The sequence below is a fragment of the Martes martes genome (assembly GCF_963455335.1).
Source record: "Martes martes genome assembly, chromosome: X".
NCBI classification, from domain to species: Eukaryota; Metazoa; Chordata; class Mammalia; order Carnivora; family Mustelidae; genus Martes; species Martes martes.
In genome coordinates, this window is record NC_137897.1 from 33,607,492 (window position 1) to 33,616,810 (window position 9,319).

Below are 9,319 nucleotides of genomic sequence, written 5' to 3' on the forward strand. Positions count from 1 at the left end.
AGCCTTCTTATTTTTTTTAATCTTTTTTTTTAATATTTTATTTATTTGACAGAGAGAAATCACAACTAGGCAGAGAGGCAGGCAGAGAGAGAGGAGGAAGCAGGCTCCCTGCGGAGCAGAGAGCCAGATGTGGGGCTCGATCCCAGAACCCTGAGATCATGACCTGAGCCGAAGGCAGAGGCTTTAACCCACTGAGCCACCCAGGCACCCCTCAGCCTTCTTATTATGGAGAATTCCAGACATAGGCAAAAATCGGGAGAATCCTATAAGGAACTGTCGAGAAACAGCAGCAGCCTCTCCAGCCTGCAAACCCAGGCCCGTTCCATCCCACTCTCTGTCGTCTCAGACCCCGGATACCACAGACTTCACCCACCCAGTCCTGGGTTTTGTTAATAGCATAGCCACAGATTGTTGTCAAGGGGTGAAACCTCTGTCTGTAGCCGTCCCTCTCTACTGCAGGGAAACCAAGAGATGAACTTCAGCCCATCCAATCCCCAGGAGGCCTCAGTTTCCAGACCCGGGCCACCTGGACCTTACAGCAGCCTGGACAGAAGGTGTGTCTGCAGCATAATGAGGGCCAGAGAGGGGAACAGGGATGGAGGGCTGCATGCAAGGCCTCGCTCAAGTGCCCGCCCAGATCCCGGCTGCCCGTGGGAAAAACACTCCATCTGTAAGACATGACCTTTGGAAAAGAGCTCATCTGATCCCATCATTTAATATCAGCTTAAAATTATTCATGGGGCTTTCTGCAGCCCTCAGGAGCGAGGCCAGACCGCCTTGCAAGCTCCAGCTCCGAGGGTCAGCCCCCCCACGACACCCCCCACCCAGCCCTCATCACATGCACACGCTGAAAGGGAGAAGCCCCGGCTGGGGCCCGCACTCCAGGTCCCTGGTGATCTCTTCGTCTGGAATACACAAATCCCTTCCTACCAGCTATACACCCCCTGATCCGTGAAAAGTCAGCTTGTGGGGCACCTGGGTGGCTCAGTCGTTAAGCATCTGCCTTTGGCTTGGGTCATGATCCCAGGGTCCTGGAATTGAGCCCCACATCAGGCTCCCTGCTCTGGGGGAAGCCTGCTTCTCCCACTCCCCCTGCTTGTGTTCCCTCTCTCGCTGTGTCTCTCTCTGTCAAATAAACAAATAAAATCTTAAAAAAAAAAAAGTAAAGTCAGCTTTTGTCACCTCCTCCTGGCAGGTTTTAATGGAATCCCCAACAAAAGCCAGCCTCTGTGCTCCCAGATCATGCTATCTTGCTTATCAAGGAATCATTTCCTCTCAACAAATATGCACAGGTCTTCTACTGTGTTTTAGGTATGGTGCTAGCCACTAGTGATATGAAAGTGGAAGGAAAAAATATCAATAGGCACGTCTCCTCCCTGGCATCCAGGCAGGTTTGCAACTGCTTCAACCAATAGAATTCCAAAGTAAGCAACAGAAGGCCACAGAGTTTCTTCTTCGTTCCCACAATGCTCGTGCTGGAGCCCTGAGCACATGAGGAGTCTAACTAGCCCGAGGCCACCATGCTGTGAGAAAGCCCAAACAGTGAGAGAAGCCCCATGTATGTGCTCTGGCCAGCTGTCCGGATGAACCAAGGCTTTGAGTCACCCCAGCACAGGCGCCAAAAGCCTCCAGAAAAGTCCAGGGCCAAGTGGCCAGTCATCCCCAGGCTTTATGTCTTCTTGGCAGAGACTGCAGTCACAGTGGAACAGAAGCAAGCTTTTTGTGCCCTGTCTGCACTCCTAACTCCTAGAGCCCGTGAGTGTAATAAAATCCTCATTTCAGGCCCCTAACTTTTGGAGTGGTTCGTTATGCAGCAGGAGTAGCAGAAACACACTGAGTTGTGAACAATGAGAAATGGCAGACAGGCAAAGAGCGGGGCTTGAAGAGCCCAGCACATGCAAATGTCCTGAGGCGAGACCAAGCTTGGTCTCTTGAGAAATAGGTAGCCCCTTATCACAGGCTGTGTAGAAGAGTCAGCATTTTATTCTAAGTGTTACAGGAAGTCATTGTGGGGGTTTGAGCAGGACAGAAACAAGCTGATGTATGCTTTACAAAGATTCTACAAACATACCAAGTGTTGCTAACGTATGGAGCAACTGGAACTCTCGTCTGCTGCTGATGGGAGCCTACATCTTTTTTTTTTTTTTAAAGATTTATTTATTTATTTATTTGACAGACAGAGATTACCAGTAGGCAGAGAGAGAGAAAGAGGAGGAAGCAGGCTCCCTGCTGAGCAGAGAGCCCCACGCGGGGCTTGATCCCAGGACCCTGGGATCATGACCTGAGCAGAAGGCAGAGGCTTGAACCCACTGAGCCACCCAGGCGCCCTGGGAGCCTACATCTTCTAAGAAAGAAATGCCATTTTGGGGGTCAGGCAAATGGTCCAGTGTTGCTTCTCTCACATGGTCCCCAGAAGACCCTGGCTGTGAGGGGCAGGCTACCATCCCCGGCTACTCCCTCAGCTCTGTCCCAGTGCTCATGGCGCTTCTCCCACTTCCCTCAGAACCTCCAAACTCCCGCTCCAGCCCATCAGTGGGGCCAAGTGGTCTGCCTTTCCCTCACCTTCCCGCCTTCCCCCACACCTTCTCCCTCACCAGTAGCCCAGGTGAGTAGCTTCGACCTTCACCTTGCTGCTTCGGTTGCTCACCTGGGCTATGGCAATAGTCTCCTCCTGAGTCTGCCTGCTTCTACCCTTACCCATTCTCCTGGTCTCCGTACAGCAGCCTGGGGGAGTTCTGTAAATAATCTTGCATTTGAAGCAAAATGTTCACAAAGAACAGTACCCACGTCATAAGCGTATGCCTTGGCAGCATCTCACAAAACAAACTTATACTCGTGTCATCAGAGTCCCAATCAAGAAGCCAAGGAACATGACTGGCAGTCCAAAAGCCACCTGTGGCCTCTTCCAGTGACTACCCTGCATCCCCAAGGGTAACCATTGTCCTAGCTTCCAACAGCCTAAATTAGTTCTGCCTGTCAATTTATTGACCCATTCTACTGCTAATAGGCACTTGCGTAGTTTTTGAGTTATTTTGTTTATTTGTTTGTTTGTCTGTTTTATAGGTAGAGCTGTAATCATATATTGACCCTGAGGGAAGCTTTCTTGAGGCATAAGGTGACACATGGCAGAAAAGAGCCAAGAGACTGGCAGATAAATGGAGTTGGAGCCCTGATCACATCACACTTGAAGCCCATCCAACTGTCACATTAGTCAGTTACTGAAATCATTATATCCCTTTATTGTTGAGGCCAGGTTGAACTGGATTTTCCATCACGTGCAGTGGAAATCATTCTAACTGGTTCATTAGGCTAAGAAGGAAATGGCCTTGAGGAGGTGGAAGGAATGCCACAAAAGCATATATAGGATTGGAAGATGTGAGGAGCCTTCGATCAAGGCAAACAGGAAAAAGGGTATGTGGGTTCATTCCAAGACCAGAGCACCACTAGGAAGGGTGAAAATTTGAATTATAGTTTAGTAAATATTCACCTCCTTCCCTCTCCCTCTGTGGTTTAGAGTATACTACTGCCTCTCCCCAGTTGATGGTGTGCTGGACCACGTGATTTTGTTTGGCCAATGAGATGTTGGCAAACTCTGTGAGAAGGAACTTAAAAATGTACTGGGGTGGCCAAGTTTGGCCTCTTATGCTTCGGCCATCACCATGAAAAAAAAGTGTTCCAGGTAGCCCAACGGTCCGATGAGGATACACATGGTGCAGATCTGAATCCAACCTGAATACTGCAGATCTGGGGAGTGGTTTGTTACACAGCAGGATTACAACAGCTGACTGATACATAAGGCAAGAGGAAGGATCTAGAAGAACAGGAGACATTCACCTAGGAGGGTAGATTCGTTTGCTAGGGCTGCTGGAACAAAGTTACCACATGCTGTGTGGCTTAAACAACAGAAATGTATTATTTCACAGTTCTGGAAGCTAGAAGTTTGGTCACAGTGTCAGCAGGGTTGGTTCCTTCTGAGGGCTGTGAGGGAATGTGTTCCAGGTCTCTTGGCTTGTAGAAGGCCATCTTCTCCCTATGTGTTCACATCCTCTTCACCCTGTGTGTGTCTGTCTCTACCCAAATTTCCTCTCTCTATAAGAACACCAGGCATATTGGATTGGGGACCCACCCTAATGACCTCACTTTAACCTGATAACCTATATAAAAACCCATTTCCAGGGGCGCTGGGGTGGCTCAGTCGTTAAGCATCTGCCTTTGGCTCAGGTCATGATCCCACGGTCCTGGGATCGAGCCCCGCATCGGGCTCCCTGCTCGGCGGGAAGACTGCTTCTCCCTCTCCCACTCCCCCTGCTTGTGTTCCCTCTCTCCCTGTCTCTCTCCCTGTCAAATAAATAAATAAAATCTTCAAAAAAAATAGAAAATATAAAAACAAATAAAGAAAATTAAATCAACCATATTTCCAGACATAAGCACTGGTAACAATTTTATGTCTTTTCTATCCACCTTTTATACTTTTTTTTTACACTAATGAGATTCTATTGAATATACAGTACCAAGCATTATAGAACAATCAGTTCTCCAAAAACGTGATGTTACCATTCTATTTTGTTTCCCTCGCTTTTTTTTTCCCTAATTTAACAATATCACGTAACCGCTGTGGAAAATTTGGAAACTACCAGAAAAGCGCAGAAAAGGAAATATAAATGACCTCTAATTGCAAGCCGAGGATTTGCCACGGGTAGCAAAGCCCCATGTTGCCTTTCAGAACTGTTCTTTTGCACACATTGTGCAGCAATGGTTTCTGATAAGATCACCCCACCACATTCCCAGGTGCTCTCCACCCAGAAGGGGGAAAGGTGTTTCTGGTGGGACCTCGCCCCCCCTCACCCTCTAAGCTGCTAAAGGCGAAAGGCAGCCTCTGGGGCAGGAAGGCTCCGTGGGGGTCTAGCTAGAGGCGTTGGCTGGCCTGGGGGGGCATTCGGGGGGGCCACCCCTACCCGCACCCCCACCTGCCCCAGGCCCCAGGGCCTTTTGTGTGCCCCAGGCCTCCCGGGAAGCCGCAGAGACCTGGTGTGCTTTTGTAACCTGATCACCTTCATCCCTGCGTCCCTGCAGGTTTCCTTAACAAGGCCAAATTTATGTCCCTCAAAGGGAACCCAAGCTGTGGAGCTGTCCTCCTCCCCCGCCCGGAGCCCACCCACCACCTCCGACGCCACCACCTGCCCCCTGCCAAAGCCACAGGGCATTCACAAGGGGGTCGGGTGGGCTTTGATAAAACCGATCAAACCGAAGCCATCCCTGGTGTCTGGTCGGAAACTCCACCTCTCTGAGTTCTGGGGACACAAGACAGGGAATCATAAACAGGAAGCATTGCCACCGCGCCTAGTGGAAGGCAAGCGGGGCTGCTGGATGAATTCAAGTTTGCAAAATCCAGATCCACTGGGTGAATGTTCGGGGCCACCTCGGTGGGTGGGTCGTGGTGTTGTCAGGGGGGCTTCCAGTTGTCATTTCTACCTGGATGGCGTGAGGTCAGGGTGAAGGCGGGGGGTTGTGATGCTCAGCTCTGCCCCCCAACCAGGGGAGGTAGGTGGGCAGTGCCAACATCCAGACATGTCCAAAACGGGGGTAACCCCACCCCGAAAGCCCAGGATGAATCTTTGGTGGCAGGAAGCTGGCCCCCAGCCCAGAGCCATGGGAAGAGCTAGCTGAAGCCGCCACAGCTGTGACGAGGAAGGCCATCCCGAAACTCAAGCCTCCGGGAAATGCCTTCCTGGAGTCACAGAACACAGGAAAAATCAATTTCCCGGCCTGCCATACGGTTCCTAGAACTCCGCCTCTCAGGAAGTGATGCTTCCAGGAGCGTTCCGCTCACCCCCCAACAGTGGGTGGGCAAAAAGTCTGGTGGTGACCGGAGGTGAAGAAGAGGAACATCATGGGAACAGCCCGCGGGGAAACTTCCCGAAGGAGACTACCCTGATGGAGTGGGATGCGTGCGGACACCGGCCTCCAGCCACGCCTCTGGCCAAATCCCGCCCGACCGACATGATCCAGATTTGTCACCAGCTCCCTCCTGAAGCCACTCAGAGCGTAGAATCCGGGTATCAGAACCGCGAAAGATTTCAAGCATTGCCAGTTAAGGGTTTCTCAAAGTGTGCGTTAGGAGAGCCAGTCAGATGTTCCTCGGTCAGGTGACTTTGGGAAACGCAATGCAGTAGGGTACCATGGTGATCCCAATTCTTTGCCCCTCCAGGAATCCATGCCCTTTGCCAGGAAGCTCTGTAGTGTCCTCCCACTGCAGGCGGGTACACCTGTCCAGCCCTGGGCCTATTGGCCAGTATCATGCTAGCAGGCCTGAGGGAAAGAAGCTTACAGCGAGCTGCCATGTTGAGGCTAGTTCTCTTCAGCCATCACGAGAACGTGTTCAGGTAGCACGCGGGAGGAGGAGATACAGGAGGGGCAGAGCAGACCGGCCAGGGCCATCCCACACAGGACCAGCTTAGGTGGCCCTCCAGCCAGCCACCCCCAGACACGGGAGTGTGCCCAGCCAATCCCCAGCTGATTCTAGACCCGTGAGCCATAAATATGGAATGTGGTAGGGCGTTGAGGTTTCGTAGTGTTGTTGAAGCAAAAGACAACTGATAGAACATTGCATACTAGAACTCTCCAGAGACAAATCACAAGGCACTTTAGTACAGTAAAGGCCCTGGGACGTTCTGTATAGTGGAGAAACCTGTTGAATTTTGCTGAATCCAACACTCCTAAATTCATTTGCTCATGGAACGCTTCGTCCAAAGAAACACCTTAAGGAAGCAACGTTCTGAGAGATATACAGCAGGAAACACGAATGAAGGCCCGCCCCTCATTTTATACATGAGGGAACCAGACCCAGAAAGGAGGTTGTCCTGGATTCTGGTCACAATTTCTTCTCTCGGGGAAGATGCCACTTGCTTTAGGCAACAGTGGCCTCTCCCTCTACTGAATTGAGGTCTGAACCACACACGTGAGTATTTGCTGTATGTTGTTTTCTGATTCAATAAAGTTTTATTGAGGACCTACTATGTGCAAACAACATAGGACTGTGTTTTCTTGGTGAAAGCCAAGCCTAGCACCAGGATCACCAACAAAAGACACAGTCCTTATCTTTAAGCAGTTCCCGGTCCAGTGGAGGCAGAAGGCTCAGAAAGAGATGCCGATGACCCGATGCGAGAAGAGCCGTGAAAGGAAGTGTTGGGTGGTATTGGGTATGAGGGATAAGGAGGTGACATACATATCAGGGACATCTTCCTGGAGGAGGTGACATGTGAACTGAGTCTTGAGGAATGAGTAGGAGTTACCTATATAAGGAAGATGACCTCAAGTGGACAGGGTGGGGTAAAGGCGTGGGCAAGGGCCTAGAGGCAGCAGGAGTGTAAGCATGCCTGAGCGGAGCTGTGCTGGTCAGGGGTCAGTGCCGAGACTAAAATCCACTCCAGGTAGTTTAAACAGAAAGGGATTCTTGGGGTGCCTGGGTGGCTCAGTGGGTTAAAGCCTCTGCCTTCGGCTCGGGTCATGATCCCAGGGTCCTCGGATCGAGCCCCGCATCTGGCTTTCTGCTCAGCAGGGAGCCTGCTTCCCTTCCTCTCTCTGCCTGCCTGTCTACTTGTAATCTCTGTCAAATAAATAAATAAAATCTTTTAAAAATATATATATATATATAAACAGAAAGGGATTCCTTATAGGGTGTTAAGAGGCTTACAGGGTTATTTGGAGGCCTGAAGAGACCCACATAATGCCGAGCTTCCAGAAGAGTCCCCGAAAGCCACCAGGACCATCTTGAGAACCATGTGGCCTCAGCCACGATCCACATAAGCAAAAGGCGTGCTTCTCTCCCTCTTTAACTGAGATCCGAAGTCAAATTTTACACAAGAGCATCCAATCGGCTAACCCTCATCGTAAGGGAGTCTGCGCGATGTACCGTGTCGCTGTCTAACGCAGGGCGAAGTGGATGCCCAAAGTCAATCCAGCGTGTCTTTCCCAAAATGCACTTAAGGAAAACAAATTCAGCACATAGTTAGGGCTGATAGTCCCAGAAATATTCTTAGTTCTTATGGCTTCTTTTTTTCTGTCTCCCTCATGGCCCCTCGCCCCACTACAGAGCACGCCATAGGCGCTCATTAAAGACCTCCAAAAAGCCAGCCTCCTCACTGCTTGATCTCTGGGGAGGGCAGGTCTCAAGATGGATAAAGGCAACCTTTTTTTTTTTTTTTTAAGTCTTGCCTGGAATAAATTGCTACTTTCTTGAACACACAGAAGGATGTATTATTATGAAGGTGTTCTGTATTATTACCGAGAACAATTATTCAGAAGCCAGAAGCCTAGAGCTGACGAGGTTATATTCTCTGAGGAGAAATTCCAGAAAACATTACTCATTAACTTTTTTGCCCATGAAAATAACCTTTTCCTTTCCCTGCGTGGCTTTCTACCCAAGGAAGGACTCAGCCCTCCATGTTGGCACCACACTGGTGAGTCAATGACCGGGAAGGCGGTGGTCTCGAATCTGATGCCAAAGCCAGCAGGCGGTCACCGGATGGGGCCTAGCTGTGGTGCTCCACGGAGGAGGACTCACAAAACGGCACGTGGGCTTGGGAACACCTCGCCCGTGTGTTTCCACCAAACTCCCGCGATCACCCCTAAGAGTGAATCCCCCATCTGCCCAGGCTTTTCTGGCGGCCACAGGTCAGGTGGCATGGTGCTCTCCTCACTGTCCAACCAAACCCCTCGCGCTCTGCCCTGATACTGGGAAGACAGGGCCTCTGGAATCAGACATCTGTCCAAACCCCACAGGAAGCGCGGCGGGCCTAATTAATTAATGTCTGTGGAACACCTGTACAGCCTCAAATGAGAGGTGCGAGGCGACCACAAGCCCAATTAATTAGCACCATTGACGGAGGCTTCCGGCCCCCCTCCTCTTCCATTCCAGCCGCCTTGCCCTGTCTCAGGGCAAAGTCAGGCCAGCAGTGGTGACGGGGCCACTGAGAGGCCAGAAGAGGATCCCGGTCCGGCCCTTGGCTCCCCACACCACAGGGCCACCAGCCCTTGGCATCCCTGGACGTTTCCTGGACATGACCTTTTTCCTCAGAGACAATAGCTGTCTTCCTCAGAGCCTCTGAGCTTCTTCCTCAGATTAAATTCCTTTTCCCTCAGAAAAGCCAGGCCACTGACCTCAAACTCCCGCCCCTGCTCGAAGGGGCCTGGGTCTCCTGAAAATGTCCGCAGGGGCAGAGCCCTCCAAGGGCCGCGCTTCCGCTCCCCGCGGATAAACGCCAAGTTCTGACACCTACTGAGTTCTCTGCTCCCGTCCTTCTATTTTTCTCCTCCACTC